This window comes from Tenrec ecaudatus, chromosome 13 (genome assembly GCF_050624435.1).
Source record: "Tenrec ecaudatus isolate mTenEca1 chromosome 13, mTenEca1.hap1, whole genome shotgun sequence".
NCBI lineage: Eukaryota > Metazoa > Chordata > Mammalia > Afrosoricida > Tenrecidae > Tenrec > Tenrec ecaudatus.
The window spans coordinates 41,018,650-41,039,621 of record NC_134542.1 but is presented as its reverse complement, the minus strand read 5'-3'; positions in this window follow the sequence as shown (position 1 = coordinate 41,039,621).

The window sequence follows — 20,972 nt, the reverse complement described above, 5'->3', positions numbered from 1 at the left end:
CAGAAAGACAGGACCCCACAGCAGCCTGTGTGGGGCCAGCTGGTGCGAACTGGCCGCAGAACTAAGCAGCAGGTGGGTGGACCCTCACAGGACAGCTCTGAAAAGCTCTATCTCTATGTCATCTATGTCTATATCACCTGCTTTAAATGACAAAAATGCCATTGGCAGATATTTCATTCTCCAGTTGAGCACTTAGCGATTAAAAATAAAGGAATGCTCTCTTGTCAGAGCGGTTGTATTGCTGTGAGGTGTCGTGGAGTCCGTGCCGACCCATAGCGGCTGCACCGTGGAAGATGCACAAGCGCCTCCTTCGCCTCCTGGCAACGGTTCCCGGTAGTGCCCATCGCGGTAGCCACGTGCCCATGCCTCTCATCGAGGGCCTCCCTCTCTCACAATGCTGTGCACGTGTGTGCTTCATGCTCATTAGAACCCGCTTTCCAAATTTAATAATGACAGGAATCATTCTTTTGTAATACAAAGAGTCTTGAGCCAGTAATGAGATTCAGCCAAGTGATATTACTTCGGCATAACTGATTCCTAATTATTTTGCTGAGTTTGGTGGCAAAACTCATTGCTAAACTTGTAATCAAGGTCCTCTCTACGGGCAGCCACCCAAAGTGGGAATAACAAATATAAATTTCTTACTCTTTTTGAAAAGGTGCCTTTTATTCTTAAGTATTAATGAAGTATGAAATAATAAAACACCTTTTGGTGTATCACTTTTTATATTCCAAACAGTCATTAAGGCAGCAAACTGGTTTTTAAATTATTTTAATCCCACCGCTAGTCTTATTTGTGTGTGTGTGTGTATAAATTTATTGGGGGCTCTTACAGCTCTTATAACAATCCATACATCTATTGTATCAAGCACATTTGTACATACGTTGTCATCATCAGTTTCAAAATATTTTCTCTCTACTTGTGCCCTTGGTATCCTCTTTTTCCCTCCATTCCCCACTTTCCCACCCTCATTCCCCCTTACTAAATGATTAATTATTATTATTTTCAGCTCCTCTCTTTTCCTCCTCCACCACCCTTATGAACCCTTGATACATTATTATTTTTATTTGCCTTTAAAACATAAATTTGAAACCGTCTCCGTACACGCTTGAGATTAATTTTGGAAATGAACACCCCCCCCCCCCCCCGTGTAGGATAAGGAGCCCAAGTGGCACAGCGGGTGACCTGGCTGCTAAGCACGAGGCCGGCAGTTTGAAACCACTAGCAGTTCTTTGGGAGAAAGACTAGATTTTCTACTTGGGACAAGAGTTAGTCTCAGAAACAGGGGCACGTCTGCTCTGTCCCTGAGTGTCACTATCAGTTGGAATCAGCTCCATGGCAGTGACTCTTTCTAAGATATTGGGCGTTAGGCCTGTTCCCCTTTCCAGGTGTACTACTTGCAGATGAGAACAGGTTTGCTTTCTGTTCCTTTCCCAAGACGAAACGGCTGCACCCTTAAGGAGGCAAGGCAGAGAAGCCTGACCATGGCGGCCGGCACTAGGTTCATTGAGTGTGTCCAGGCCCTGGGCCTTAGGGGATGAATACAGGGTGGGGAAGGGACTCTGGTGGGCTCCCAGTCCTCCATACAGGCCCATGCTGGTCCACTTCAGGCCCAGACAGCCTAGCGGGAATGTGCTATAAAACTATGTGCCAGTCCTTAAACTAACTTTAAATGCCGACCCCCTTCCGTAGATGTTGAGAAACTGCAGAGAATATCGTGTAAAATTTGGAGTATAGGATCTATTCTGCAGATTCTGTTTTACTGCTACTTCGGCTGCAAGATTCCCTAAGATTCCTCAAATTCCACCGTTAGTTCACATAAGCTAGTGTGAAACTAGACAAACAAATGAAAGTGTATCCAGTTTTAGCTTGGACTATAAAGTAAAACAAAAATAAACAGAATATAATTCAGAGCTCTCCTTGAGGTGCCTACAAGTCTTGCCCTGAACATCCTGGTATAAATAAAGTCACATTTGTGCTGAGTGATGGAGCTAGGCTACGTTTCTGAACATTTTAGTGTGTGTAGCTAGGAGGAGATCGTTGCATGTCTCTGTGTAGGAATGCCTACTCTTTTTAGACCCAATTTACTGACTATGAAGCATGCTGGACACTCAAGGAATAAAACAAAGCAGAAAGAAACACACCAATCAGAGGACATTTTCTCTGCCACGGAAACGCAGATGTTCTTTTCCGGTCTGGACAAGCACGCCCAAGGCTTCATTTGCAGGATAGGCAATATGTGGCATTTTTGTCATGGCAGGATGCACAAATTCTCCCATTGAGCTTCAGCAGAAATCATAGGGTCCTCAGCAGTTTGGTGTTCTTACGGGGAGGTATAAATAGTTTGTCAATATGGTTGGGACTCCTTACTGAATGGGAGGAGGGTCAAGTCCACCCAAAGATAGACTTTTGAAAAATCAGCCTCATACATTCTACTGATTGATGTAAGGGCACCATGAGTTGGGTGGACTTGATAGCAGCTAGTGGCAGTAGTGACAGGAATTATGATAGTTACATAATTTTGTGTCAACTTGAAGTGTAGCGGTGGAGTCGAGCCTGCAGAACTATGGGGAAGGTTCATGACTGAGCCCTCAAGGACTTCTTCAAAAGTCAAAACTGAAGAACCAGGCTTCCACAGAGTTGCTGAGTTGGGATGCTGCTATCAACAGAATCGAGTTGTTCTGCCGCGACCATCGGCCCACAAGGTCAGGATTCGTGAAGAAGAAACGGACTGACAGTGACTGCAGCAGCAGAACCCCAGCCTCCGCATCACTGCCCCTTCCAAATGCCATGCAGATGGAGTGGCCTTTCTGTGAGAGTGAAAACCACACTGAGCCATCAACTTCCAGATGACAGGTGAAAAAAGATGGTCAATGTCTGTGAATTCATCCCCAAAGAAATCTAGGAACTTTCGATCTCAGCAGTGGACATAATTAATGCAGATGAAGTTCCAGTGTCTTTGACACTATGGCCACCCAGAACCATAGCTGTCCCAGGTGCCAAACCACAGCCATTACAACCCCTGGGCGAGAGTAGGCTTGCTTCATTGTGGTCGGTGGTTGTACCGTGTGTGGGGTCGTATGAAAACCAAATGTGATTTTCTTCTTTTTAAAAAAAATCATTTTATTGGGGGCACATACAACTCTTATCACAATCCATGCATCCATCAATTGTGTAAAGCACATTTGTACATTCATCACCCTCATCATTCTCAGAACATTTGCTCTTCACTTAAGCCCCTGGCATCAGCTCCTCATTTCCCTCCCTCCTTCTCCACTCCCTCTTCCTTCATGAACCCTTGATAATTTATAAATTATTATTTTGTCATATCTTACATTGTTGATGTCTTCCTTCACCCACTTTTCTGTTGTCTGTCCCCCAGGGAAGAGGTGATATGTAGACCCCTGTAATCGGTTCCCCCTTTCCAACCCACCCTCCCTCCACCCTCCCGCTATCACCACTCTCACTACTGGTCCTGAAGGGATCATCCATCCTGGATTCCCTGTGTTTCCAGTTCCTATCTGTGCAAGTGTACATCCTTGGGTCCAGCCAGATTTGTAAGGTAGAATTGGGATCAAGATAGTGTGTGGGGAGGAAAGTTGTATGTTTCATTGTTGCTACACTGCACCCTGACTGGCTCATCTCCTGCTGGCAACCCTTCTGTAAGGGGATGTCCAGTTTCCTACAGATGGGCTTGGGTCCCATTCCGGACTTTCCCTCATTCACAATGATATGATTTTTTGTTCTTTGATGCTTGATAACTGATCCTTTTAGCACCTTGTGATCACACAGGCTGGTGTGCTTCTTCCATGTGGACCTTGTTGCTTCTGAGCTAGATAGCCACTTGTTTACCTCCAAGTCTTTAAGACCCTAGATGCTATATCTTTTGATAGCCGGGCTCCATCAGCTTTCTTCACCACATTTGCTTATGCACCTGCTTTGTCTTCAGTGGTTGTGTCAGGAAGGTGAGCATCATGGAATGCCAGTTTATTAGAACAAAGTGTTCTTGCATTGAGGGAGTACTTGAGTGGAGGCCCTTTGTTCACCTGCTACCTTAATACTGAACCTATGCACATATGTAAATATATTTATATATGATGGGGAAATAGATTTATGTGCATATATTTATATTTATAGGTTTAGTATTAAGGTAGCAACTATGGTTTTCCATAGTACTAACCTGCCCTGAGAAAAGCTGCCCACCACAGTGGTTGTTCGTTGTCCTCAGAAAGGATAGGTGAACTGGGATGTCATAAAAGCATGGTAGAAAAGTCTATAGGGACGGGCAAGGATTTTTTTTTGAAGCATGCCTGCTCACAATGGGGGAAAAAAAGTTCAACATTGAAGAGCATGATCTCAGTTAGTGTCCAGCTGGGAAGAGCACTCCTTCTTGGTGGCTTTCACTGAAAACTGCAGTGTACCACCTATGTGGGACTCCAGAGTGGGACGGATGGATGGATGCAGCCTGGATTCGTGAGTTCACACCACCAGCTTCCCTAAGGTGGCAACATTTACAGAATGCCAGTGGTGGCTTCTGGGTGGGGAAAATCACCCCAGACCCTATCTGCAATGGTTCAGGAAAACCGGGAGTGTGCACCAGCAGAATGACCAAATAGCGAAGAAGGTAGTGATGATGACGGCATCCATTGAGAAGTCACTGCGTGGAATCAACAAGCAGTCTATGATAGTCTGATGTTGGTAACGATGGATTTGTAGAGGTTCCAGGACTTGGACGATGATCACAATGACAATAAATGAACAAATTAGAAAAGACTATTTTCAAGATGAAAACAATTTCTTTTGTGACTTTTAATTTTTGATTTCAAAGACACTATTATCAAAAATCACATATCAGGTCAAGGTCTATGAAAGGAATAAAATAGAAGCATCATTTTTCTCTTGTGGTTTTAGACCTGGGATCACTTGCCAACGACTACTTTCTAGCTCTTGGTTCATTGACACGCTCTGCTTTCAGCTTAGCTTCCTGTTTGCAACACGCGTTGTTCAGGTCACCATTGGTTGCACTCAGGAAAAGGCACAGGTTAAGTGTAGTTTCCATGACATCAGTTCTATTCTAGTAACATTAATGGGGTGGACATGAAAAAAAAGAGGAATTTAAGTTAGCAACATGTAACAGATATGGTGGAGAGTGCTTATGAGAATAACCTAGATGGGTTGGTTGATTTACAAAAATATATAATACATAATTGTATTTGCCTACAATTGTTCTCCATGTGCGAGCCCTGGTAGTCCAGTGGCTAAGCACTTGACTGAGAATCAAAAGGTCTATGGTTCAAACCCACTGGCCTCTCGGAGGGAAAAAATTGTGCTTCTACTTTTCCAAAGATTACAGCCCTGGTAACCTGGGGTGCGGGTGGGGGTGTCTACTCTGCCCTTTGGGTTGCTCTGAGTCAGAATCAAAGGGGCCCGCTGGTTGGGTCCAGGGCCTGCTGCTCCCCAAGGATCAATGCCGAGTCCGTTTGTCCTCTGCTTCCACAAAGCTGCAATGATACGTCTTGCTTGTGTGTTATATGTTCTGGGATAGGAGGCTTTGAAAAAGGTTTGGCAAAAATGGAAGTAAAAGATAATGGAAATTTCCTGCAAACTTTTGAAGCCCCTTGTATGCCCAGGAGTGGCATGGCAGGTCACAGGGTTTAGTGATGGGTACTAAGGTATTATTATCGCCACTGACTCAGTACTGCCAGAATACTCCTTCCCAGAATGGATCTACTGGTCTACCTCCTAAGGCCTTCATGTGGAAATAAGTGTGTACCTATATATGCTATCATCATAAGTCATGAATTGTTTCTACTTTCCATTCAAAGTGCATTTAAGAGTGAGCAGCAGAATTTGCATTTCTTAAATGTTATGTCTGCCACAGTATAATTAAGAGGATAAATGAATAGACTAATACTTTCATAAATTATTATTATTTTTTCATTAAAATGGAATAAGTGGAGTGTAGTACAGAGAGAACAGCAGGTTCTTGTGTTGGACAAAACTGAGTTCAAATCTTGTTATGCAACTCTGGGTAAGCTCATTACTCACTCTTTGAACCCAATTCCTTTGAGCACTGCTAAAATGGTGGAAAATAATAGTACTAATATTAATACATTGCTAGAGAATTGGGGATAATGAATATAAAACAGGATAATGTTTGTCACATAATCTCTGTGCAGAAAATGCTATTATGGTCATTCTGGTGAGCATCATTTCAACATCTCACCTATATCTCCAATATGAACTGGGTGCTGGTAAACAGAGTTCACAGGTAGTTTTCAGGTTTCTTCTGTTTGGGTTCTCCTAGGGACAAGAACAGTTACAGAAAGAAAGGCAAAATTCAGGTTCATTTTGATTGAGGAACTCCGAATATTAAGGGCAAAAAAACAGTCATTCAGGACGATCGTAGATAAACAAGCAGAACAGGAGAGTGGAGTGCCACTAGGGCTGGGCTGGAACAGGGTTCAGGTCTCCCAGTGGAGATCTTCAGGCCTTTTCACCACAGCTTCATCCTCAGGAATGTCCTGTCTGCCCTCAGCATTTGCTGACTGCCCCTTGCTGGGTGAGAGGATAGTTCTCTGTCCTTGTATGAACAACCTGCAGTTCCTTTTACGTACTTTGCCACATTGTGCTGTCATCTTCATTTAGATTAGTGTTTCCCAAAGTGGGTCATATCCCCCCAGGTGGGGGTGAGGAGAGTGGGGGCCCTCGATTGCATATCCCAGAAGCTGCAAACATAGATCCCTGAACTTGATCCTGGAGTATGGGCTATAGTTCAAAGGTTTTGAATTGCCAGGGGAGCAGTGAGTAGTTTTGTTTTGTTTTTTCTTTCCTAAAAAGGGAGCCCAATATGTTTGGGAACCTCTGCTGATGTGGTGGTTACGCAGTGCATTGCTAACCACACGGCCGGCAGTTCAAAACCACCAGCATGCCTATGGAAGAGAGATGAGGCTTTTTCCTCCTGTATAGTCACAACCTTGGAAATCCACAGGGGCAGCTCCACACTGTCCGACAGGGTTGCCACGAGTCAGACCCATTTGGGTGGTAGTGAGCGAGTGATGATTTATCAGGGGTCCTCAAACTTTTTAAACAGGGGACCAGTTCGCTGTCCCTCAGACATGTTGGAGGGCCGGACTATAGTTTAAAAAATATGAACAAATTCCTATGCACACTGCACATATCTTATTTTGAAGTAAAAAACCAAACAGGGCAAAAACACTCGGCGGGCTGAATAAATGTCCTCGGAGGGCCACATATGGCCCACGGGCTGTAGTTTGAGGATGCCTGATTTAGATATTATGAATACCTGGGGGAACTTCTTCATGATTTGGACCATTCCCATGGTTGCTCTTCCCTTTTAGAAAGTACTGCAAATTTCAGGATATATACTTTTAATTTTATTTTTTTGTTTGATATCGGTACTGGCTCCGCGGTAGTCAGGGCATAGAGACCAAGTCAGTTATGTGAACAGAGAGGATTTAATAACCAAGGGCTGTAAACTAGATACTCAGGAAGGCCAGGCGAGAGCAACTCTGTGTCTGAGAAGTAACCGCTGTGGGGGAGGCTGTAGTCAGAGGCAGAGGTAAACATTACTGAGAAGAGAGGTGGCGCTCAGCTCACTCAAAGGGGGCGCTGGTCAGCTCATGTTGGTGTTTTTTCTCGGAGGAGGGGGCGATGAAACTGGCAGCTGAGGAGCTAGAAAAAACGACAAAAGGTTTTCAGTCAATGGACCCAACTACCCTGTCCTGCATCCATGCACTCTACCAATGCGCAGAGAGCCTGAGACCCACTCAGGACTCCCGCTTAAAGGGGAAGGAGCACATCCCTTCCTCCTCCGACCTAGCTGTCTTCACCTTGCTGCTGCTAGGAGCCAAGGAGTCCCACCTGACGCACAGTGACCCCACGCACAACAGAACAAAGCGCGCGTGGTCCTGCGCCATCCTCGCAAGTGTTCTGAGGCCTGAGCCCATTGCTGCAGCCGCGGTGTGTCGATCCATTTCCTGATGGACCTTCCTCTTTCTCACTATTTCCCCCCCAGCCCCCCTCCCCAACTTTACCTCCGCCTCACACACACCAGGGCCTGGCCTCTCCTGACCATGCGTCAGACAATATGGAAGACGAAGTCCTGCCTTCCTTGCCTCTCAGGAGCACTTACCACGCTTCTTCCCGCACAGACTGGGGGTCCTTTTAGCAGTCCTGGCACTTTCAGTATTCGTCTCCAGCACCGCAATTCAAAGGCATCCGGTGTTCTTCAGGCTTCCGTATTCAGTGCCCAACGTTCACATGCACAGGAGGCAAGTGGAAATCCTGTGGCTTGGGTCTGGCCCAACTTAGTCCTCCAAGTAACACCTTTGTTTCTCAATCCTCTGAAGAGGTCTTCTCAAGCAGATTAACCAATGTGACCCGTCTTCTGATTTAACTGCTGCTTCCATGAGCGAAGGTTGTAGATTCAAGCAAGACAAAGTCTTTGGAGAACTTCAACTTCTTCGTTGGTGTCTGTTAATCCAGTTGTGAGGATGTGGGTCTTTTTACATGAGTGTCGTCCACACTGAAGACTGCAGTCCTTGATCTCCAGCAGCAAGTGTTTCAAGTCTCCTTCGCTTTCAGCAAGCTTGGTGCTGCCATGTACATATTGCAGGATGTTAATAAGCCTCCCTCCAAACTTGATGCCACATTCTTCTTCATATAACCCGACCTCTCTGAGTTTTTGCTCGGCATACGGATTGAAGAAATATGGCGAGAGGATACAACCTCTGTCACACACCTTTCCTGATTTTACACCGTGCAGTCTCTCCTGTTCGCACACTGCCTCTTGATCCCTGTACAAGTTCCTCCTGAGTGCAGTGAAGTGTTCTGGCGCCCCCTTTCGGTAGAATCAAAGGGGACATCAGCTGGCAAAGCAGAAAGTGGATTGAGAGCCTGATTAGGAAAGTGTTTGATGTCAAAAGACAATATGGTAATAAATGATATATATTTCTTTAAATTCTGTATTGCCTTTAGAGAGTGTGTGAGTAATGAGGAGAGAGAGAGAGAGAGAGAGAGAGAGAGAGAGAGAGAGAGAGAGAGAGAGAGAGAGAGAGAGAGAGAGAGAGAGAGAGAGAGCGAGAGAGAGCCATAAGTACTGACACCTCCCAAGACATTTAAAATCTTTTCCTAACTTCTCAGCCTGGTTTGTGTAGGTTTCTCCGTATTGCTTTGTAGAAGACTGAGCTTTGATCCTCGATAATCTTTGATGCCTTCCTCAGTGTTACTTTATGGAGAGTCTTGGCTTGGTATTTACTATATTCAGGACCCAAAGAATCAAAGAAAATAACTATTAGTGGAATATAGCTACAAAAATGAGGCACAGTTATCTAGCAAAAGACTCTACTTTAAAACCACTTTTAAGACTCTCTAGCAATAGAATGGCCCAAAGTAAAACAAATTGCTTAGGAAACCAGCAAAAACATTTTAATTAGGTTTACAGGACACAATGAAATTTCTTTGTTGAAATTGTGTGTAGTGGAGCCAGGTCTATGCTGTTCCCTGGTCCGGGCTCTTTGGTAAATTGCCTGCTGGAGCCAATCTTTGCCATGCTGCCTCATAAACTTTTACAGTAAATGCCCCCTTATTGCACACTGGGGTGGAGAGTGGTGGGAGCAGATGTAACTGTTTTAGCCTCAAGTTTACCCAATTTGCCTTTGACACACAACATGCAGAGAGCCTGTAAGTCCCGAAGGCGTTCAGGTCTCCCGAGGCGGCATTGCATTGAAAGCACCACAGACTGAGGAGGGAAGCTGCCACTGGGAGAGGGAGGAGGAAATCACCCAGCCACTCTTCGTAACTCACCGCATGTTTGACAAATCTTGCCACCAGGGTCTTTGTAGCTAATGCCGGTCTCATCTGTGGCAATTTTCTCCCCCTTTCCCCTCTCTCCTTGTTACACCATTAATGGAGATTGGAACCAGCTGGCCTTTCTATTCTGTATAAGAAAGAGCCTTTTATATAGGAGTGAAATGATTATTCAGTTTCTCCTCAACTACTTGGCCAAACAATACTTGCTTCTGACTTTGCTCCATAATTTTTTTCTGACCCTTTAATTATCTCTTTGATGCGTCTCTGGACCGTTTTTAAGCTTACCAGGCTGTTCTAAAATAATGGGATTTATGTTTTCACAGAAGTCAAATGCATTTCTAAATCTTTTGAGATGAATGGAAGGATTACTCATTCCTATATGATGTTTATACAAAAAATTCCTAGCATTAAGTCACCTCCAAATCATCATGGTTGATGCTGACAAAAAGCCCGTCACCATCCTCACATTTTGTGGAAAGCTACGAGCACCCATCACCTCAGGTAGAAAGCCTGTTTCTTAATGGGAGATTGTTTTATCTATCTGGGAAATAAGATCGAGATCATCGAACATATGTGCAATCAAAGTGTGTGTATGGATGGATGGGGAGGGCCCTGGGCTGAGTCTCATAGGGAGGTTTTCCCCACACCATAGTGTTTTGTTACCTTTGCTTTTATTAAAATGTTCATAGAAAAAGAAACTTTAAAAGCATATCATTTCAAGAAAATGCTTTAATCACATCTTATATGTTTATTCTCCTTATATTTCACTTTCATACACCTATGATTTACCTCATATATGATAATTTTCCCATTTATTTATTCTCTTTTTTATTTCCTTTTTAAAAACTAAATCATTTTACTGGGGGCTCTTACCGCTCTGTATCAAGTACATTGTACATGTTGGCATCATCATTTTCAAGACATGTTCTTTCTACTTGAGCTCTCACTATAAGCTCCTCCGTTTTCCCTCCCGACTCCACCCCCCTCCACCCACACAAACCCTTGATACATTATAAATTATTATTATGTTCATACTTTACACCATCTGCTGTCTCCCTTCACCCACGTTTCTGTTGTTCTTCCCCCTCAGCAGGGGTGGTGGTGGGTGGGTGGTGGTGGTGTTATACGTCACTCATCGTGATCAGTCCCCCTTTTCTCCCTCTTTCCCCCCAACTTTCCCCCTACCCTCATGGTTTTGCTACTCCCATCATTGGTCCTGAGGGGCTTATCTATCCTGGATTCTGTGTGTCGAGAGTTCTGATCTGTACCAGTGTATATGCTCTGGTCTAGCCGGATTTGTTAGGTAGAACTGGGGTCATAATAGTGGAGGGGAGGAAGCATTAAAGAACTAGAGGAATGTGGTGTGTTTTGTTGGTGCTACACTGCACCCTGGTTGACTTGTCCCTTCCTTGTGACCCTTCTGGGAGGGGAAGTCCAATTCTTTACAGATGGGCTTGGAGTCTCCGTTCTGACCTCCCTCATTCGCCTCCATATGACTGTGTATGTTGGGTCTTCTGATGCCTGCTCCTGTCGACAGAGGCCATGATCATGCAGTCGGTGTTTTTATTGAACCTCTTACGAAAACATGGCTTGGGGGATGTATTCCAACCTTCACCTGCTCTCTCTCCTTCTGTAAATGACTAAGGGAGTTGCCTTTTCCTTTTCCATGCAGGCATACCTTGTGGGTTCAGTTCCTGACCACTGTCACAAAGCAAATAGCACAATACAGCAAGGTGCCTGGCTGTCTTGGTTTCCCAGTGCCCAGGGGAGTGGCATGTACACTGGAGGCTATTAAATGAGCCGCAGGGTTGTCGTGGTTGGGTGTCACTGAGTTGATGACAACTCAGAGGGACCCTGTGTACACCTCCTGCTCTTCCGCATCCTCACAATTGTTCTCAGGTGTGAGCCTCTGGTGGCAGCCCCTGTGTCGATCCATCTTGCTGAGGACCTTCCTCTTTGGCATGGCCCCTCCACTTTTCCAAACATGATGTTCTTCTCCAGGGACTGGTGTCTCCTGGCAGCCCGAACAGTAAAGACCTCTCACCATCCTCGCCTCTAAGGAGCATTCTGATTACGCTTCTTCTGAGACAGATTTGTTTGTTCTTTTGGCAGTCCATGGGATTTTCATGATTCTTTGCCAGCACTGAATTCAAATGTATATATTCTCCTCCAGTCTTCTTTATTCAATGTCCATTTTTTCACAGGCAGATGAGGTGATTGAAAATACCATGTTTTGGGTCAGGTTCACTGTAGCCCCAACGTAACACCCTTATTTCCAGCACTTTAAAGTTATCTTGTGCAGCAGATTTATCTAATGCAATGCATTGTTTGAAACAATGATATCAATGCAAAAGATGGGGCTTCGAGTGGAGACTCAAAGTCCACCTGTAGACAACTGGCCATCCTGCCACAGAAGGGTTAAAACCAGGGTGCAGTATAGCACGGACGAAACACGCATCATCCCTCTGGTTCCTAATCCTCTCTGCTCCCATGACCCAGCTCTACCTTACAAACTGGCTAGACCAGAGTACACACATTGGTACAGATGAGCACTCTCGACAGGAACAGGAGTGCGAGCAGCGATATCATGAGGGTAGAGGGGAGGTGTGCGTGTGTGTGTAGGGTGTGTGCGTGTGTGAAATGGGGAACCCATCATAAGGTTGGATCTATAACTGTGATATTACCTACTAGTCACATTGTGAGGATTTTAGTTTAATCTTTTAAAAAATTTTACATTGAGTTGTAATCCATACTGAAAGCCTTGATCTCCATCTAGTGCCTCAAGTCTTCCTCACTTTCAGCAAGCAAGGCCGTGTCATCTGCCTATCTCAGGCTGTTATCAAGCCTTCCTCCAAACCTGATGCACATTCTTCTTCATGTAAGCTGTGGTCAGCATACAGATTGAATAAGCACAGTGACAGGACACAACCCTTCGGCACACCTTCCTTGATTTTTAACCATGCAGGATTCCTTTGTTCTGTTCACACAGCTGCCTCTTGATCCTTATAGAGGCGCCACATGAGCACAACGCAGTGTTCTGGAATTCCCATTCTTCTTAAGGCTTTCCATAGTTTGTGGAAACTCAATCGAATGCCTTTTCATAGTCAATAAAACACAAGCAAGCATCTTCCTGGCTGCATTATGAAAGCATTTGAAACATGTCAAGAATTGTCAAAAATGACATAGGGATAGGGAGTGAGCACATACTGGTGGAAAAAGAGCACCAATAGAGTTGCTACAAACGTTCAGTTTGTGAAAAAGCACAGTATCTTTAAAGCACAATAAAGGAAGCACAGCAAAACGGAGCATGCCTGCATGTATTGAAAGACTTGGTGAGATAGTCTGTCCTTGGAAAAGTCACACGTCCCTTCTCTCATGGGCCTTCAGCCCTCTCAGTGCCTGTCCCCAGTGCCACTAACTGTTGAGGAAGTGGGCGTGGCCGCGGGGTAGGGAGCTTTCCTAGGCCCTCTGTCTGGAGAACTGCCCTCAGCCTATTGTTTCAGTATTGGAATTTCCCCAGGTTGGCTTGATGGCTCTCTATGAGGGAAAGTTTCCTAAATTCTTTCTGGTCTTAGGAATCTAGGTGTTTCTCTCAATGCACACTGTTTCTGTTTCCATGTTTTCCAGTGGTTGGAAAACATGAGCTTAATAGCTTTTTAATTTGAACCTATGGTTAAAGATGTCATTGAGTCAGTGCCAACTGATAGTGACCCTACACAAACAGGATGAAACACTGCCCTCTTCTGGGCCGTCGCTACAATTTTGGTTGAGCCCATTGGTGTGGTCACTGTGTCCAGCCATCTCATTGAGGATCTTCCCCCCTTTTGTTGATTCTTTATTTTACAATGCACGATGTCCTTCTTTATGTAAGATGTAATCTTTCCACATCCACGTCTAAGAAACCTTCCGATGATATTTCTTCTAAGGTAGGCTCTTCTTCTGGCAGTTCATTCTTTCGAAGTCCATGGTATATTCCATAATCTTTGCCAACACCACAACTCAAAGACATCAAGTCTTCTCCATTTCCCTCATTCATTGTCCAGCTTTCACATCTATCGGAGGTGATTCAAAACACCATGGTTTGGATCTACTGCCCTCAGTTCCATGTAAAAAAAACCAACAGGCTGAAGAAGGTTTTTTTGGCAGCAGGTTTGTCCAATGTAATACATGGCTTGGAGTTACAGAGACTATGGCTAGAGTGGTCAGGCCAATTAATTCACTGCACTCCAACCACCAAACCATTGAGTGGAACCTAAACTGCAGTGCTCCCAGAAAGAGTTTCTGAGACTCTAAAACTTTGCAGGAGTGGCCAGCCTCCTCTTTCTCCCACCAGGGAGCTGGTATAGTCAAACCACCAATCTTGTAATTAGCAGCTCAAGTATTTGCCTGGTCGTTGCTGTCATTAGGTGCCTTAGTCACTTCCAACCCATAACCACCCCATGTGTGATAGAACCAAAAATGACCTTGTCCTAAGCCATCCTCACAAATGTTCATTTGCTTAAGTATATTGTTGTAGCCCCTGTGCCAATCCATTTCCTTAAGCACCTTCCTCTCTGTGGTTGCTTCTCTACTTTACCAAGCATTCTGTCCATCTCTAGTGATGGATCTCCTGACAACATGTACAAAGAGAGACAAGTCTCATCATCCTTGATTCTAAGGAGCACTCTGGACATAATTCTTCTGAGGCAGATGGGTTGTCCTATTAGCAGTCCAGGCTACTTTCAATATTCTTCTCCAGCACCACAGTTCAAACATGTCAATTCTTCTTCAGCCTTCCTTATTCAATGTCCAGTATTCACATGAATATGAAAACACCATGACTTGTGAGATAGCTAAAGTTTATTGTGCCAATCTGGCCGATAAACACATGTGGGGTTAATTAAAGGGTGAAGAGATAAATGGCTCAGTGAGTCTCACGTTTCTAGTTCCCGGGTCTCTTGCTTTCTGATGGTTGGACCAGGTTGTAGCTGCCTTAGCCAATTTCCTGCATCAGTTGCCAAGGCTCACTTCCTGTAAGACATCCCTAAGGAGAGGTTACATGGACCTACCCTGATGCAGCCCTGGGTGCTGGCGCAGCTGTGTGGAGACCCCTGCCAGCATTGAAATGCTTACACATTCACTGATTCAGTTTTCCTCCTGCAGTCAGCATCATAGTGTGTGTTTTGTGAGATGGATGAGGACTTTGTGGATTGGTGTCAGACATATGGGCTAATGTTGGACTTGTGGGTTTGGGCAGCACTGGGTTGGGATGTTTTCTTGATGTGCACTTACCCTTTATATAAAATTCTTTCTTATGCATATGAGTTTCTATGGATTTGTTTCTCAAATATACCCAGACTAACACAGCTTGGGTCAAGCACATCTTAATGAACTGTAAGTAAAATTCTTGCTTTCTAACACTTTACAGAGCAGCAAATTTAACCAACAAAACCCATCTTTTAGTCTCTTGACTGCTGCTTCCGTAAGCATTGATTGTGGAGATCCAAGCAAGATGAAATCAATGACAACTTCAAGCTTTTTACATTTATCATGATGTCACTTGTTGGTCCAGTTGTGAGGATTTTGGTTTTCACTACATTGAGTTGTAATCCACACTGAAGCCTGCAATTCTTGATCTTCTTCAGCAAGTGCTTCACGTCTTCTTCACTTTCAGCAAGTAAGGTTGTGTCATCTTCACCCTGCAGGTTGTTAATAACTTTTCTTCCCATCCAAATGTGATTTCTTCCAATCAAATTTCTTTCAAAATGTGATGCCACATTTTCCTTCATATATCCTAGCTTCTCCAATGATTGCTTGCCATACAGATTGAATAAGTATGGTGAGAGGACACAACCCAACACGCATCATTCCTGATTTTAAACCATGCAGTATTCCCTTGTTCTGTTTGTACAACTGCCTCTTGATCCATATAGACATTCCTCATGAGAACAATGAAGTGTTCTGGAATTCCCATTCTTCTCAAGGCTATCCATACTTTGTTATGATCCACAAAATTAAATGCCTGGTCAGTGTCAATAAAGTACAAATAAACACCTTTCTAGTATTCTCTGCTTTGAGGCAAGATCCATCAGACACCAGCAGTGATATCCCTTGTTCCACATCCTCTCCTGAATCAGGCCTGGACCTCTGGCAGTTCCCTGTCAATACACTGCTGCAATTGTTGCTAGATGATCTGTAGCAACATTTTACTTGTGTGCAATAGCAATGATATTCTATAATGTAAGCATTCTGTTGGGTCATCTTTCTTTAGAATGGACACAAATATGAATTTCCTCCAGTCAATTGGCCAAGTAGCTCGCTTCTACATTTTCTGCCACAGATGAGATGAGTAAGTGCTTCTGTTCCGCTGGTTGAAACATTTCAATTGGTATTCCATTAATTCCTGCTTTTGGCTACTGCTGCTTTCAGTGCCGTCTGATCATGTCCTACCTCCTGGAATGGTTGACTCCCAGCCAGTTCTTCTTTGTACAGTGGCTCCTCTGTACATTCTTCCCATCGTCCACACTTCCTACATCATTCAGTATTTTTCACATAGAAGCTTTAAATCTTATAACTTGATGCCTGCATTATTTTTTCTTGAGATCTTTCAGTAGAAGATATGTGAGTGTGTTCTTCCCTAAAATTTTTCTTGCACATCTGCAGAAACCTCACTCCATGTTTTTGCATATTTCATTATATTTGAATTTGTTTTCTCTAGTTGTCCTTTGAAATTTTCCATTCAGCTCTTTGATGTCATCGTTTTTTCCGTTTGCCTTAGCTACTGTCTGAGTAAGAGCAAGTTTCATTCTAAAATATGTGTTCATCTTTTCTTTCTTGCGTCTCTGCCTTTTAAATTACTTCTCTGTCTTCCTGAATGATGTTCTTTATGTTATGTCCCCCATGGCTCATCAGGTCATCTGTCATTAGTGTTCCCTTTTCAGATCTTTTCTTGATGTGTTCTCGAAATTCATGTGGCATAGACTGAAGGCCCTAGCTGACTCTTGTGGACTTGTTTTAATTTTCTTCATCTTCAACTTGAACTTATGGATGAGAATTAATGAGCAGTTTCACAGTTGGCCCTGGACTGGGTTTAGTTGCTGAGATTGAGGCTGTTCACCATCTCTTCCCGCAGCTGTAGTTAATTTGATTTCTGTGTACTCCATCTGGACAAGCCCACATGTTGAAGAAGGGTATTTGCTTTGAAAAAGTCGTTAGGCGTGTGAAATTCTGTCATGTGACCTCCAGCATTGTGTCTATCCCCAAGACTGCACTTTCTAACTCCTATTCTCTCCTCTTTGTTTCCAACTTCAGTATTCCAGTCACCAATAATTATTGGTACTACTTGATTGCATATTTGCTCAAGTTCAGGTGGAAGAGGTTGGTAGAATTCTTTCACCAGCTTTTGTGGGTGGTGCATACATTTGAAGAATAGTTGTGTTGACTGACTTCCTTGAATGTAGGTAGATATCATCCTCTCACAGACAGCATTGTACCTCATGCTGGATTTTGTAATGTCCTTTTTGACAATAAGGGCCATGCCATTCCTCTTGATTGTGTTATTTCCAGCATGTAAACCAAATGATTTTCTGATTCAAAATGGGCCATGCCAGTCCACTTTAGTTCATGAATGCCTAGGATGTTGATCTTCATGCATTCCATTTCATTTTCTGACAACTTGCAGTTTTCCTTAATTCTTACTCAATACATTTTAAGTTCTGATTATTGAAACATTATCAATAGATTTTTGCAGCTGTTTCTTTTACCTTGAGTTGTGCCTCATCATCAAATGAAGATTCCAGAAGGCTTCACTCCTGGAGACTCCACTCCATCCATGTCACCATGGTTGACTTTCCTCATCAGTCACATTTCAAGTGCTTTCAGACTTAAGGAGCCCGTCCAATGGCCCTGTCTCTGACCATGTTCCGCTTCCAGCCACTCATTAGGGTTCCAGTATCTGACAGTGTTTCCATGCTACACAGAAGGTGTTCGGGGCTACTTCCTCCAAAGCGAGCATTGGATTTTACCTAGTATATTCTTAGTCTAGAAGCCCTGCTGAAACCAGTTTCCTTTGGGTGGCCTTGCTGGCATCTGAAATACCAGTGGCACAGCTTCCAGGATCACAGCAACACACACGCTGATATCACTGATGACTGTATAACTCCGTTCGAGGGAAGTGAACAACAGAATTGTACGTAAGTGGACATATTGGATGGCGTAAGATGAGGCAATAAATAAATGAATAAATAAAAATAAGGGTTCAACTTCATTCTATTAAACTGCCATTCCATGATGCTCACCTTCCTGACTCGATCACTGAAGACAAATGGATGCATAAGCAAATGTGAAGAAAGCTGATGGTGCCCAGCTATAAAAATATATAGCTTCTAGGGTCTTAAAGACTTGAAGGTAAACAAGCAGCCATCTAGCTCAGAAGCAACAAAGCCCATATGGAAGAAGCACACCAGCATGTGTGATCACAAAGTATTGAAGGGATCAGGGATCAGGTATCAAAGAACAAAAAAACCATATCACTGTGTGCTTACCTCCCCAATATGATCACTGAAGACAAATGGGTACATAAGCAAATGTGGTGAAGAAAGCTGATGGAGCCCAGCTACCAAAAGATATAGTCTCTGGGGTCTTAAAGGCTTGAAGTGGCCATCTAGCTCAGAAGCAACAAAGCCCACATGGAAGAAGCACACCAGCTTGTGTGATTATGAGGTACCAAAGGGATCAGGTATCAGACATCACAGAACAAAAAATCATATCATTGTGAATGAGGGGGAGTGTGAAGTAGGGATCCAAAGCCCATCTGTAGGTAACTGGATATCCCCTTACAGAAGGGTCTCGGGGAGGAGATGAGCTAGTCAGTATAGCAATGATGAAACATACAACTTTCCTCTAGATATTAAATGCCTTCTCTGCCCCACTACTATCATGATCCCAATTTTACCTTACAAATCCAGCTAGACCAGAGGATATACACTGGTACAGATAGGAACTGGAAACACAAGGAATCCAGGATAGATGATCCCTTTAGGACCAGTGGTGAGTGGCGATGCTGGGAGGTTAGAGGGAAGGTAGGGTGGAAAGGGGGAACCTATTACAAGGATCTCCATATAACCCCCTCCCTAGGGGATGGACAACAGAAAAGTAGGTGAAAGGAGACATCAGACTATGTAAGACATGACAAAATAATAATAATTTATAAATTATCAAGGGTTCATCAGGGAGGAGGAGGCAGAGAGGGAGGGGAAAATGAGTAGCTGATACCAAGGCCTCAAGCAGAAAGCGAATGTTTTGAGAATGATGAGGGCAACAAACGTACAAATGTGCTTGACACAATGGATGGGTGTATGGCTTATGTTAAGAGTTGTATGAGCCCCAAATAAAATTGTTAAAAAAATAAATAAGGATTCCTTGGAGGAGGGTTGGGAAGGGAGGGGTCAAAAGGGAGCTGATATCAAGGAGTTCAAGAAGAAAATGTTTTGAAACTGGATGGTAGCAATTGTACAATACTGCCTGATGTGATTGAGCTATGGAATGTTATGATATCTATAAGACCACCCAATAAAATCATTTTAAAAAGTACAAAAAATGGACAGACAACACTTTAGGGTATCACAGCTGATAATAAACTAGTGCTGAGCTGATTCATCCTGCAGATGGGCCCTTGAAGTTAGGCTTCGCTCCTATTTCCCACTTCTTTAGCTCTACTGTAATATGTGGAGCGCTGGCTGAGTGCATGCTCTTCCTTGGGAGCAAGCTGTCTGCGAACAGGGACAAGGATGGTAGAGTCAGCCTGCAGACTCCTGGGGCATTCGGGCTAGCTGGCTTTTGAAAGTCAGCTTCAAAGAGTCATAAACAGAATAAAGGAAGGGTTGTGGCCTGCATCTTTGGCAGAAACCTCTCCCTGTGGCAGGTACCTAGAACTTTTCAGTTACTTTATGGCCCAAACTCTTTTAAGCCCATTCCGAGGGCATTATTGTGTATTATAGGGCCACACGGCTTAAGCTAATATATATATATATATATATATATATATATATATATATATATATATATATATATATATATATATATATATATATATATAGTTTTTTTGTTAAAACATAATTAGATATCTGATACCATACATGAAGAACAATGATAGTCATTTGATAAAAACAAAACAATAAACCTGCACAAGTACAATCCATCCCTTCGGGAGTTCTGAGTCTAATTGGTAATTCAAAGATATTCCTACCCAGTGTTAAATGCTGTCTGAGGGTGGAAGTGGAGGGAGTTATGAGACTATAGAATAAGGGCAGTTGACTTGAAGAACTGGAACCATTTCCAGGGAGAAAGAATCGTTAAGTTTCAGATCACAGTGACTCCTATTCAGTTACTTCAGCAATTAAATGAGGGAGGTGATACAGTGAAGGACTTGTTCAAAGCAGGACTTGAGTTAAAATCATCAGATAACTCCTAGTTTTATATAGAGGTGGATTTAAAAAATATATGACTTAGTGCCTACATTTTATCACAGATGTCTTATCTTGGAACTAATTCAAAATGAGCAAGACTACAATATGCCAGCACACTTGTAGAGAACCAGGTAAATGGGCCCTAAGCCTAACTCTGTATTGGGAAAAAGGTATTAGCTTGCTGCCCAGGAGTATTTTAAACCAACCTGGCCTCCATTAATCCTCCTGGGGAATTGAGGCGTTATTTAAGCTTGATGGTTTTTGAAGTGTCTGAATGAACAACTGGAACATTGTATTCATTCCTGGCTTTGGGGAACAGAGACAGACAGCATTTGTGATTCCTGATTGGGTGCCCAGTGGGAGGGAGGTCTGTGTAAGTCCATTAAGATCTTTCATAAACAAAGCCTCAGTAGACTGGGGCCTGGCTCTTCCATGGGGGTGGTCTTCACCTGAGAGGGCAGAGCTGTAGATGCCCTGTCTCCACACTAAACTCATTAACTCAGAATTTTTAGGGATGGGTGTAGGCAGTAGTATTCATGGAAAATAAAAGGTTTCCTCTATGATCTTAATGGTAGTGGAGGTTGAGAAACATTTATTGTACCAGGGGTTGGTTTATAAAAACCTTGACTTTCAGTTCACACAGCCCCTCAACTTCTCAAGAGGATTTGGGGATGATATGTTGGGGTCCTTAGC